This window comes from Arachis hypogaea, chromosome 11 (genome assembly GCF_003086295.3).
Source record: "Arachis hypogaea cultivar Tifrunner chromosome 11, arahy.Tifrunner.gnm2.J5K5, whole genome shotgun sequence".
Taxonomy (NCBI): Eukaryota; Viridiplantae; Streptophyta; class Magnoliopsida; order Fabales; family Fabaceae; genus Arachis; species Arachis hypogaea.
In genome coordinates this window covers 87,631,916-87,645,587 of record NC_092046.1, presented here as the reverse complement: position 1 = coordinate 87,645,587, position 13,672 = coordinate 87,631,916, and the positions used below count along the sequence as shown (strand labels likewise).

General features: G+C 35.8%; 1 non-coding gene across 1 annotated transcript; it reads right to left on the bottom strand.

Annotated features, from left to right (window-relative positions):
• Positions 1 to 217: 217 nt before the first annotated feature.
• Positions 218 to 325, bottom strand: LOC112725892 (small nucleolar RNA R71). Its single transcript, XR_003164972.1, has one exon. It is a non-coding gene; the product is annotated as a small nucleolar RNA R71 (small nucleolar RNA).
• Between the last annotated feature and the right edge of the window lie 13,347 nt (positions 326 to 13,672).

Sequence of the window (13,672 nt, the reverse complement as noted above, 5' to 3'; positions counted from 1 at the left end):
AGATCCTTTTCAATTCTTAACTGAATTCTTGCAGATATGTGATACTGTTAAGACTAATGGAGTAGATCCTGAAGTCTACAGGCTCATGCTTTTCCCTTTTGCTGTAAGAGACAGAGCTAGAGTATGGTTGGAGTCTCAACCTAAGGATAGCCTGAACTCTTGGGATAAGCTGGTCAAGGCTTTCTTAGCCAAGTTCTTTCCTCCTCAAAAGCTGAGTAAGCTTAGAGTGGATGTTCAGACCTTTAGACAGAAAGAAGGTGAATCCCTCTATGAAGCTTGGGAGAGATACAAAGAACTGACCAAAAAGTGTCCTTCTGACATGCTTTCAGAATGGACCATCCTGGACATATTCTATGATGGTCTGTCTGAATTAGCTAAGATGTCATTGGATACTTCTGCAGGTGGATCCATTCACCTAAAAAAAATGCCTGCAGAAGTTCAAGAACTCATTGACATGGTTGCTAATAACCAGTTCATGTACACTTCTGAGAGGAATCCTGTGAGTAATGGGACGCCTATAAAGAAGGGAGTTCTTGAAATTGATACTCTGAATGCCATATTGGCTCAGAACAAAATATTGACTCAGCAAGTCAATATGATTTCTCAGAGTCTGAATGGAATGCAAGCTGCATCCAACAATACTCAAGAGGCATCTTCTGAAGAAGAAGCTTATGATCCTGAAAACCCTGCAATAGCAGAGGTGAATTACATGGGTGAACCTTATGGAAAAACCTATAATCCCTCATGGAGAAATCACCCAAATCTCTTGTGGAAGGATCAAAAGCCTCAATAAGGCTTTAATAATGGTGGAAGAAACAGGTTTAGCAATAGCAAGCCTTTTCCATCACCCACTCAGCAACAGACAGAGAACTCTGAACAAAATACTTCTAATTTAGCAAACTTAGTCTCTGATCTATCTAAGGCCACTATAAGTTTCATGAATGAAACAAAGTCCTCAATTAGAAATTTGGAGGCACAAGTGGGCCAGCTGAGTAAAAGGATCACTAAAATCCCTCCTAGTACTCTCCCAAGCAACATAGAAGAAAATCCAAAAGGAGAGTGCAAGGCCATTGACATAGTCAACACGGCCGAACCTGGAGAGGAAGGGGAAGACGTAAATCCCAGTGAGGAAGACCTCCTGGGACGTCCAGTGATCAATAAGGAGTTTCCCTTTGAGGAACCAAAGGAATCTGAGACTCATCTAGAGACCATAGAGATTCCATTGAACCTCCTTATGCCCTTCATGAGCTCTGATGAGTATTCCTCTTCTGAAGAAAATGAGGATGTTACTGAAGAGCAAACTACCAAGTTTCTTGGTGCAATCATGAAGCTGAATGCCAAATTATTTGGTATTGAAACTTGGGAAGATGAACCTCCCTTGTTCACCAATGAACTAAGTGATCTGGATCAACTAAGATTGCCTCAGAAGAAACAGGATCCTGGAAAATTCGTAATACCTTGTACCATAGGCAACATGATCTTCGAAAAGGCTCTGTGTGACCTTGGTTCAGGGATAAACCTTATGCCCCTCTCTGTAATAGAGAAACTGGGAATATATGGGGTACAAGCTGCTAAAATCTCATTAGAGATGGCAGACAATTCAAGAAAATAGGCTTATGGACAAGTAGAGGACGTGTTAGTAAAGGTTGAAGGCCTTTACATCCCTGCTGATTTCATAATCCTTGATACTGGGAAGGATGAGGATGAATCCATCATCCTTGGAAGACCTTTCCTAGACACAGCAAGAGCTGTGATTGATGTTGACAGAGGTGAATTAGTCCTTCAATTGAATGAGGACTCCCTTGTGTTTACAACTCAAGGTTACCCTTCTGTAAATATGGAGAGGAAGCATAAAGAGCTTCTCTCAAAACAGAGTCAACCAGAGCCCCCACAGTCAAGCTCTAAGTTTGGTATTGGGAGGCCACAACCAAACTCTAAGTTTGGTGTTGAACTCCCATATCCAAACTCTAAGTTTGGTGTTGGGAAGTCTCAACAATGCTCTGAACATCTGTGAGGCTCCATGAGAGCCCACTGTCAAGCTGTTGACATTAAAGAAGCGCTTGTTGGGAGGCAACCTAATTTTTATTTTAATTATATTTTTATTAGTTATATGTCTTTGTAGGTACATGATCATGTGGAGTCACAAAATAAATCAAAAAAATTGAGAACGGAATCAAAAACAGCAGAAGAAAAATCACACCCTGGAGGAAGACCTTACTGGCGTTTAAACGCTAGTAAGAAGCATCTGGCTGGCGTTCAACGCCAGAACAGAGCATGGTTCTGGCGCTGAATGCCCAAAATGGGCAACATCTGGGCGTTTGAACGCCAGAATTGTACCCTGGAGAAGAGCTGGTGCTGAACTCCCAGAACAAGCATGGTTCTGGCGTTCAACGCCAGAAATGGGCAACAAATGGGCGTTCAACGCCCACAACAAGCACCAATCTGGCGCTGAACGCCCAGAGTTGTGTGCAAGGGCATTTCGCATGCCCAATTTGGTGCAAGGTTGTAAATCTTTGAACACCTCAGGATCTGTGGACCCCACAGGATCACCTCAGGATCTGTGGACCCCACAGGATCTCCACCTACCTCCACTCACTTCTTCTCACCCCTCTTTCACACAATCCCATAAACACTCTTTCCCAAAACTCTTCACCAATCACCTCAATCTCTCTTCCCTATCACCACTCCACCACTCACATCCATCCACTTTTCCCCATAAACCTACTTCATAAACTCCACCTACCTTCAAAATTCAAAATCACTTTCCCACCCAAAACCCACCCTTATGGCCGAACCTTACCCCCCTCCCTTCCCTATATATAGCCCTCCATTCCTCCTCATTTTCACACAACACAACCCTCTCTTCCCCTTCTTGGCCGAAACACATCTCTCTCCCTCTCCTCCATTTCTTCTTCTTCTTCATCTCTTCTTTCTTTTCTTGCTCGAGGGCGAGCAATATTTTAAGTTTGGTGTGGTAAAAGCATAAGCTTTTTGTCTTTCCATTACCATTGATGGCACCTAAGACCGGAGAATCCTCTAGAAAAGGGAAAGGGAAGACAAAAGCTTCCACCTCCGAGTCATGGGAGATGGAAAGATTCATCTCCAAAGCTCATCAAGACCACTTCTATGATGTTGTGGCCAAGAAGAAGGTGATCCCCGAGGTCCCTTTCAAGCTCAAGAAGAATGAGTATCTGGAGATCCGACATGAAATCCAAAGAAGAGGTTGGGAAGTTCTAACAAACCCCATCCAACAAGTCGGCATCCTAATAGTTCAAGAGTTCTATGCCAATGCATGGATCACTAGGAACCATGATCAAAGTAAGAACCCAAACCCAAAGAATTATCTCACTATGGTTCGGGGAAAATACTTAGATTTTAGTCCGGAAAATGTGAGGTTAGCGTTTAACTTGCCTATGATGCAAGGAGATGCACGTCCCTACACTAGAAGGGTCAACTTTAATCAAAGGTTGGACCAAGTCCTTATGGACATATGTGTGGAAGGAGCTCAATGGAAGATTGACTCCAAAGGCAAGCCGGTTCAACTAAGAAGACTGGACCTCAAGCCTGTGGCTAGAGGATGGTTGGAGTTCATCCAACGCTCCATCATCCCCACTAGCAACCGATCTGAAGTTACTGTGGATCGGGCCATCATGATTCATAGCATCATGATTGGAGAGGAAGTAGAAGTTCATGAAGTCATCTCTCTTGAATTCTACAAAATAGCCGAAAAGCCCTCTCCTGGGGCAAGGCTAGCTTTTCCTCATCTTATTTTCCATCTATGTTACTCAGCTGGAGCTTTCATAGAAGGAGACATTCCCATTGAGGAAGAGAAGCCCATCACTAAGAAAAGGATGGAGCAAGCAAGAGAGCCCATTCATGGATCTCAAGAGACACATGAAGCTCATCACCATGAGATCCCGGAGATGCCTCAAATGCATTTTCCTCCACAAAACTATTGGGAGAAAATCAACACCTCCCTAGGAGAATTAAGTTCCAACATGGGACAATTAAGGGTGGAACATCAAGAGCACTCCATCATCCTTCATGAAATAAGAGAAGATCAAAAAGCAATGAGGGAGGAGCAACAAAGACAAGAAAGGGACATAGAAGAGCTCAAGGACATCATTGGTTCCTCAAGAAGGAAACCCCACCATCACTAAGGTGGACTCATTCCTTGTTCTTACATTCTCTGTTTTTCGTTTTCTCTATGTTAAGTGCTTATCCATGTTTGTGTCTTCATTACATGATCATTAGTATTTAGTAACTTTGTCTTAAAGTTATGAATGTCCTATGAATCCATCACCTCTCTTAAATGAAAAATATTTTAAGTCAAAAGAACAAGAAGTACATGAGTTTCGAATTTATCCTTGAACTTAGTTTAATTATATTGATGTGGTGACAATACTTTTTGTTTTCTGAATGAATGCTTGAACAGTGCATATGTCTTTTGAAGTTGTTGTTTAAGAATGTTAAATATGTTGGCTCTTGAATGAATGATGATAAGGAGACATGTTATTTGATAATCTGAAAAATCATAAAAATGATTCTTGAAGCAAGAAAAAGCAGCAAAGAACAAAGCTTGCAGAGAAAAAAAAATTGCGAAAAAAAAATAGAAAGAAAAAGAAAAAGCAAGCAGAAAAAGCCAAAAGCTCTTAAAACCAAAAGGCAAGAGCAAAAAGCCAATAACCCTTAAAACCAAAAGGCAAGGATAAATAAAAAGGATCCCAAGGCTTTGAGCATCAGTGGATAGGAGGGCCTAAAGGAATAAAATCCTGGCCTAAGCGGCTAAACCAAGCTGTCCCTAACCATGTGCTTGTGGCGTGAAGGTGTCAAGTGAAAACTTGAGACTGAGCGGTTAAAGTCAAGGTCCAAAATAAAAGAAGAGTGTGCTTAAGAACCCTGGACACCTCTAATTGGGGACTTTAGCAAAGCTGAGTCACAATCTGAAAAGGTTCACCCATTTATGTGTCTGTGGCATTTATGTATCCGGTGGTAATACTGGAAAACAAAGTGCTTAGGGCCACGGCCAAGACTCATAAAGTAGCTGTGTTCAAGAATCATCATACTGAACTAGGAGAATCAATAACACTATCTGAACTCTGAGTTCCTATAGATGCCAATCATTCTGAACTTCAATGGATAAAGTGAGATGCCAAAACTATTCAAGAGGCAAAAAGCAACAAGTCCCGCTCATTTAATTGGAGCTATGTTTCATTGATAGTTTGAAATTTATAGTATATTCTCTTCTTTTTATCCTATTTGATTTTCAGTTGCTTGGGGACAAGCAACAATTTAAGTTTGGTGTTGTGATAAGCGAATAATTTATACGCTTTTTGGCATTGTTTTTAGTATGTTTTTAGTAGAATCTAGTTACTTTTAGGGATGTTTTTATTAGTTTTTATGTTAAATTCACATTTCTGGACTTTACTATGAGTTTGTGTATTTTTCTGTGATTTCAGGAATTTTCTGGCTGAAATTGAGGGACTTGAGCAAAAATCAGATTCAGAGGTTGAAGAAGGACTGCTGATGTTGTTGGATTCTGACCTCCCTGCACTCAAAGTGGATTTTCTGGAGCTACGGAACTCAAAATGGCGCACTTCCAATTGCGTTGGAAAGTATACATCCTGGGCTTTCCAGAAATATATAATAGTCCATACTTTGGCCACGTTTAGATGACGTAAAAAGGCGTTGAACGCCAGTTCTATGCTGCTGTCTGGAGTTAAACGCCAGAATCACGTCACAAACCGGAGTTGAACGCCAGAAACACATTACAACCTGGCGTTCAACTCCAGAAAGAGCCTCTGTACGTGTAACATTCAAGCTCAGCCCAAGCACACACCAAGTGGGTCCCGGAAGTGGATTTATGCATCAATTACTTACTTCTGTAAACCCTAGTAACTAGTTTAGTATAAATATGACTTTTTACTATTGTATTAATCATCTTTGGATTATCTTTTGATCCTTTGATCATCTTTGGACGCCTGGTTCTTAGATCACGTATGGGGGCTGGCCATTCGGCTATGCCTGGACCTTTCACTTATGTATTTTCAACGGTAGAGTTTCTGCACTCCATAGATTAAGGTGTGGAGCTCTGCTGTTCCTCAAAGATTAATGCAAAGTACTATTGTTTCTCTATTCAATTCAACTTATTCCGCTTCTAAGATATTCATTCGCACTTCAACCTGAATGTGATGAACGTGATAATCATCATCATTCCCTATGAACGCGTGCCTGACAACCACTTCCGTTCTACTTTAGATTGAATGAGTATCTCTTGGATCTCTTAATCAGAATCTTCGTGGTATAAGCTAGATTGATGGAGGCATTCATGAGAATTCGGAAAGTCTAAACCTTGTCTGTGGTATTCCGAGTAGGATTCTGGGATTGAATGACTGTGACGAACTTCAAACTCCCGAGTGCTGGGCGTAGTGACAGACGCAAAAGGAGGGTGAATCCTATTCCAGTACGATCGAGAACCTCAGATGATTAGCCATGCTGTGACAGAGCATTTGGACCATCTTCACAAGAGGATAGGATGCAGCCATTGACAAGGGTGATGCCTCCAGACGATTAGCCATGCAGTGACAGCGCATCGGACCATTTTCCAGAGAGGATTAAAAGTAGCCATTGACAATGGTGATGTCCTTACATAAAGCCAGCCATGGAAAGGAGTAAGACTGATTGGATGAAGACAGCGGGAAAGTAGAGATTCAGAGGAACGAAAGCATCTCTATACGCTTATCTGAAATTCTCACCAATGAATTACATGAGTGTTTCTATCCTTATTTCTATCTATTTATTATGTTCGAAAACTCCATAACTGTTTTATATCCGCCTGACTGAGATTTACAAGGTGACCATAGCTTGCTTCATACCAACAATCTCCGTGGGATCGACCCTTACTCACGTAAGGTTTATTACTTGGACGACCCAGTGCACTTGCTGGTTAGTTGTATCGAAGTTGTGAATGAAAAATGATTTATTAAGACGTGCGTACAGAGTTTCTGGCGCCGTTGCCTGAGATCACAATTTCGTGCACCAGTGACCCACGCGGCCGCGTCACTTAAAAATCTCACCAACCGGGCGAACGCGTGACCCACGCGTCCGCGTCGCCACAGCTTATCCAGATCAGCGCCAGATATCTTATCTTTTCTTCTCCAATCCTACTTATCTTTTTATTATCGTTCTTTCTTCTTTCTTCTATCTTTTCTTATTCTTTCTTCCTCCTTTCTTACTATTTCTTCATCTTTTTAACCTCTCATCCCTCTTCACTTTCATTCTATTTTATTTAATTTATTTGCATAATTTCATTCATTGCATTTTAATTTTGTGCATATTTTTATTTTCTTTTCTAAATTTATTATTTTACCATTGGTGTTAAATTTTCTTATTCAACTGTTGCATCTTTTCTTGCATTACTCTGGTGCTTCATGACTTGTTTTATTCTGATTAAGGTAATATTATTTAAGTTACTGCTAATCTTTTATGATACTTGTACTCCTTTTGCATTGACATGAATTTATATTGTCTTTCATTACTCTCTTCCCCATTGTTGCAATTCTTGCACTATTGATATGCCGTATGCTTCTACTGTTTTCTCACTGCATGTTGTAGCTACCATGTAATTGAGCCTCTTATTATTTGACATTGCCCACTCATATTTTATTTGTTTTCTATCATTGTTTTTGGGTTCCTGTTCTTCTTTTTCTCTTCTTTCAGGCTGGCCACCAAAGAAGGGAAAGGGAAAGCTTCTAAATAGGGAGACAAACAAGTCCATCTGCACAAATCCTTGGAGAAAAGCGTCAGTTGGAACCACCCGTCCACTTGTACATCTCAGTATACACCGAGAACGGTGCAATCTTTAAGTGTGGAGAGGTCGATACCGACTTCCGTGGGTTAGTTATTTTCCTCTCAACACCAATGTTTTATTTTCTTTGTTAGTTAATTGTTGCATTTGCATGTTTGATTGCATATTTTCTTGATTTTGTGCATATTTTACCACCACTTGGTTAAAGTAATATTTTCTTTTTCAAGAAACTTTTTATAATATTTCACTAATTTGAATTAAAATCTTTTGTTAAACTTGTTTGAAGAAATATTATTTTGGAACATGGTTTAGAGCTCGAACACACAAAACCAGTGAGATTTTGAGCCTATTTGAATTGGTTGCATCTTATCAACCAATATTTTATTTTTGGTGTGTATTTTTCTCTCTAAAATTGTGATCTTTGTCTTGCTTGATTCTATATTTCCATTGTTTGATGTATGCATGCACTTATATGATTGAGGCCTTTGTTTCACTAAGCTTACATACCCATATGGCCTTACCCTTTCATTATCCTTTGCAAACCAATTTTGAGCCTATTTTACCCCTTTATTCTTTACTTTAGCACATCATTAACTCTAAGCAAAAAATAATAATGTCCTTAATTTGAATCCTTTGTTAGCTTAGACTAGTAAGAGTGCTCATGAATTAAGTGTAGGAAAAAGTGGGTTTGGAAACATTTGGTTTAAGAACTGGGTGTTATATATCTTTATGTAAATATGAAAGAAATATTTAGGACATATTCATGCATTCAATAATTTAATCATATGCATTGAAAAAAACAAAAGAAAAAAAATAGGCATATATATATATATATATATATATATATATATATATATATATATAAGAGAGAAAAAGAAAAGAAAAAGAGCAAACAATAAAAAGGGGACAAAATGCTCCAAAGTAAATGGTGATATCAATGCATATGTACTGTACTTGAAATTAGAATGCATGAATATGTGGAAAACATGGTTAATGGATAGTTAGATGTTGTATTATGATTACATGGATTGTCCTAAGTGAGGTGGAAAAAGTTTAAGTTAATTAAGGATTCAGATTTTAGTCCACTTGGCCAAATACAATCCTACCTTGACCCTAACCCCATTACAACCCTTAAAAGACCTCTTGATATGTGTATTTTGTGCATTAAATTTTTGTTGATTGTTAGATGAAGAGCAAGCCTTAGAAAGCAAGATTAGTAGAGAATTGAAAGATCGAACCTTAAACACCTGAGCTATTAGAGTGCATACACTTCCAGTGAGGGTTCGATGCTCGATTCCTTGTTCCCGGCTTTCATGAGCTATTTTCTTCTGCAAGTCCACTTGTACTTTATTTTATGATTTGAATTAGTGAAATCCATTTCATATTTGTTCTTGAAGGATTTGTTTACTTTTAACCAAGTAGGTAAAAGCATTTTGCATTTAGCTGCATTCATACAGATAGGTTGCATTTCATACATTCTACCATTCCACTTCACTCTTATAGTTTCTCTTGAGCTTAGCATGAGGACATGCTAATGTTTAAGTGTGGAGAGATTTGATGCACCACTATTTCATGGTACATCGTGTGCTTAATTGAGTGGATTTTATTCACTAAACTCACACTTACTCATTGAAATCGCATGTTTTACATTTGCCTTCCTAATTATGTGCGATGATTAGAAACATATTTCTTTGGTCTTAATTTAGCTAATTTTAATCCCCTCTTATTACCATTCGATGCCATGATATGTGTGTTAAGTGATTTCAGGGATTACAGGGCAGGAATGGCTCAGAGGATGGAAAGGAAGCATTCAAAATTGGAAGGAATAGAAGAAGTTGAAGAAATTGCTAAGCTGTCCAGCCTGACCTCTTCGCACTCAAACGGTCATAACTTGAGCTACAGAAGTTCAAATGATGCAGTTCTAGTTGCGTTGGAAAGCTAACGTCTGAGGCTTTGAAATGATATATAATATGCCATAGTTTCTCTGACGATAAGTGACGCAAACGCGTGATTCACGCGGACGTGTCGCAGTGATGAAAAACCAGCGTGGCAGATTTCGCAACCAGCGATTTCTTGACTGTTTCTAACCCAGTTTTCGGCCCGAAAAACACATATTAGAGGCTATAAAGTGGGGGAATGCATCCATTCATTCAACAACAATTCATACAACAACATATACAACATTCATTATTCAATTTTAGGTTTTAGATGTAGCTTTTAGAGAGAGAGAGGCTCTCTCCTCTCTCTTAGGTTTTAGGATTAGGATTCCTTTTATGTTATGCTTATTACTTCAATGCCAGGTTCAATATTTCTTTAATTTATGTTTCTCTTCTACTTTTAGATACTCTAATGCTTTTATTTGTTAATTACTTATATTGCCAAACTAGCTTATGAACCTTTTCATGTTAAGATTTGAATATTCCATTTAATATAATTCGATGTATTTCAAATTAATGATTTTTCTATTCTATTCATGATGCTTTCAATTTAATTTAGATTTATTTTTTTTTGGATTTGGTTAAGTAATTGGTAACACTTGAGTTATCAAACTCAGCAGTTGATTGAAAATTAGGATTGCGGATTAATTTGCATCTCTCTAAAGCTAGTCTTTCCTTAGGAGTTGACTAGGACTTGAGGAATCAATTTGATCAGTCCACTTGACTTTCCTTTATTTAGTAAGGATTAACTAAGTGGGAGGGAAATCCAATTCTCATCACATCTGATAAGGATAACTAGGATAGGATTCCCAGTTCTCATACCTTGCCAAGAGATTTTCTAATTATTAATTTATTTTTCTTGCCATTTAAATTACTTGTTCTCCAATTCAAAAAACCAAAAACATACATTTTTTCATAACCAATAATAAATCATACCTCCCTGCAATTCCTTGAGAAGATGACCCGAGGTTTAAATACTTCGGTTATAAATTTTATTGGGTTTTGTTACTTGTGACAACCAAATTTTTGCACGAAATGATTCTCTGTTGGTTTAGAAGCTATACTTGCAACGCGATTATATTTTTATAAAAATTCTTTACCGACAGAAAATACAAATCGTTAATTATCGACAACCAAAGTGTCACTTTATTAAATATGTAAAAATTTTAATCCTATATTATTGACACGGTAGCCGTCGATTTTATTGAAAGTTTATCGACAACCTGAAAGTCGTCAATTTTATTAGTTTTTTGAAAAATCGACACGTTTTAAAGCGACAACTAATATCGTCGATTTTACCGTCGATTTTTCATATTATCGACGGCTTTGCCGTCGATTTGGCCGTCAATTTTAACGATGTTTCTTATAGTGGACCGTCCGATCCTCTGATTTAACCCTGTCCGTCGGATTGTTGTGCCTAACAAATCTGAAGTTTAGATTTAAGGACATAATCATGTTCATCTGATCTCCTTGAATTCAAATATTGCCGTCTAATTGTTGCACACGTGTCCCTCCCAAACACAAATCCAAATGTCCGATTTGCGAGCAATACCACTAACTCTCATATTTGTGGTGAAGTAAATTGGATCGTTCAGTTTATTTTCGGCCCTTGTTCACAATCTAGGATAACACACATACTCCAATAAGAGTGAAAATTTACTCTGACTGCAATATAAAAATTGAAAAGCGTCATTTATATGTCAAAAAGTTGGTCTGTCCACCTTAATAGTTGATCGCTTGGTCAGATTCTTACAACTTTGCAACATTAGCAGTGTCAAAAGATTTACAAAAAAAAAATTGATCATTTTACCAATAATACAGAACCATTATAAGTTTTTTACTGGTAGTTTCGAACTAGAACATATATATATATATATATATATATATATATATATATATATATATATATATATATATATATATGTGTCAAAATATTTTGGAAACAGAGTGAATATATTCAAAAATTTGATAACTCTTTCTTGCTTTTTTATTCTTCTTACCACATTAAAAACCTCAACAGTTATAGAACAATAGACAAATTTGATCATGATAACTATCAGTTAAAAAATCCAAAATTATGTTACTAATAAACTAAACTCATCAGTAGGAAATATCTTTTACCGTCTATTTAAAAAATTTTAATGATATAAAATTAAATTAAATTCTATTAAAAATTAAATTGAATTCCAGTTAGAATTAAACTTAATTCTAGTATTTGAAATAAATTAATAAAATTATAGAATTGAATTGAATTTTAGTTTTTAGAATATTTATCAAATGTATTAAAATTTTATAACGGATAACTTTATCTTTTATTAATATAATATTATATTTAAATAATAGATATATTTATTTATTAAATTATATAAAATAATAAAAAATTATATTTTTTAACTAAAATTTTCTTCAACTAAAATTTGTTCACTTCTTTTAAAAAGAATGGACTAATCTAAAAATATTAAGTTTAAAAAATATTGTTATCCATTAAAAAATTTAAATGGTTCTCATGGTTGATTTCAATGACAAACTAACCAAAAAAAAACATAAACTTATTTGTTGAGTGGTCCAATAACTTAGTAAATAAAAAAAAAGTCAGTTATTAACAGTAAAATATAACAACTAGTTAATATCATTAAAATGTGATTAAAGTATGTCGCTTTTTATTAGTGTCATTATTGACACAACTTCACTTAAAATGTTGAGAGGTAGTGTGTGTTTGGATTGTGGTTGGTCAAACTGGCATTTGAATGAAAGTGATTTTATAGAATTGATTTTGCGTAGAAGTAAGTTTGTGTTAATATGATCTATGTTTGGCAACTCTATACTAAAATTAATTTTGATAAAATAAATATTATTTAGATAATATTAGTTAAAATCACTTTTAGATAGATAATTACTAAAAAGGACATGATATTAAATTATAATGTTATTTTTTTATACATGTTTAATTTTTTAATTTTTTTCTTATATGTTTTTATATAGTATATTTTTAGTACTCTTAATACTCTTTTTTAGTACGCTATAATTTTTTAATATTATCATTATTTGTGGTTAATTTTTTTTGTTTAATTTATTTTATCTAATGGAATCAATAAATTATATTATAAAAAGATAATAATAAATATAATGCACAAAAATTACCATTATAAAAATATATAATGTCAAACAAAAAATTAATAAAAAGTATAAATAATAAATAATAAAAAAAAGAACTCATATAAAGAGAAATAATAAAAATTTTATAAATTAAATAATACAATAATATGTATAAAGGATAAAGTTGGTAAAAGAAAAATAAATGCTGAATGTTAATGGCTAAAACCCAATTAGTGTAATGCAAAAGTTAAAAATTATTGCTTCTTGTAAACGTGGTTTTGTGTAGGATTGTTCATGGGTCGGGTAAAATCGGGTTCGATGTGACCCAGACCTAACCCGAAATATATACCGGATCTATTTGTTAAACCCGAACCCGGCCCTAAACCCGATGAAACCTATACACTTTCAGGTCACGATTATACCGGGTAAAAACCGGGTGAAAACCGGGCTGTTAACATTACATTATCTTGATACCTTCTTGTAAGTTAGCATGTGAAAATATCCAAATTTCTAAGACTCCAACCATTATTTGACATGGTAAAATTCACCTAAAAAAATATAACAAAAACCAATCCTTCTCTAAAATTAAAGAATAACCATAATCAATACTAATATTGTCTAATAATACCAAATTTTTAAATCAATACAAATAACACAATATTATACCATTAGTCTAAAGTCTTATGCATTTTATACATAAAACATTAATTTATAGTCTTATAATGACTAATAACACAAAGTATTAAAGTTTACAATACTTAAATTCCACATAAAAATAGCCATCATCCATCACTAATAACACAAAATATTAATTGTGTATGATGACCGGGCC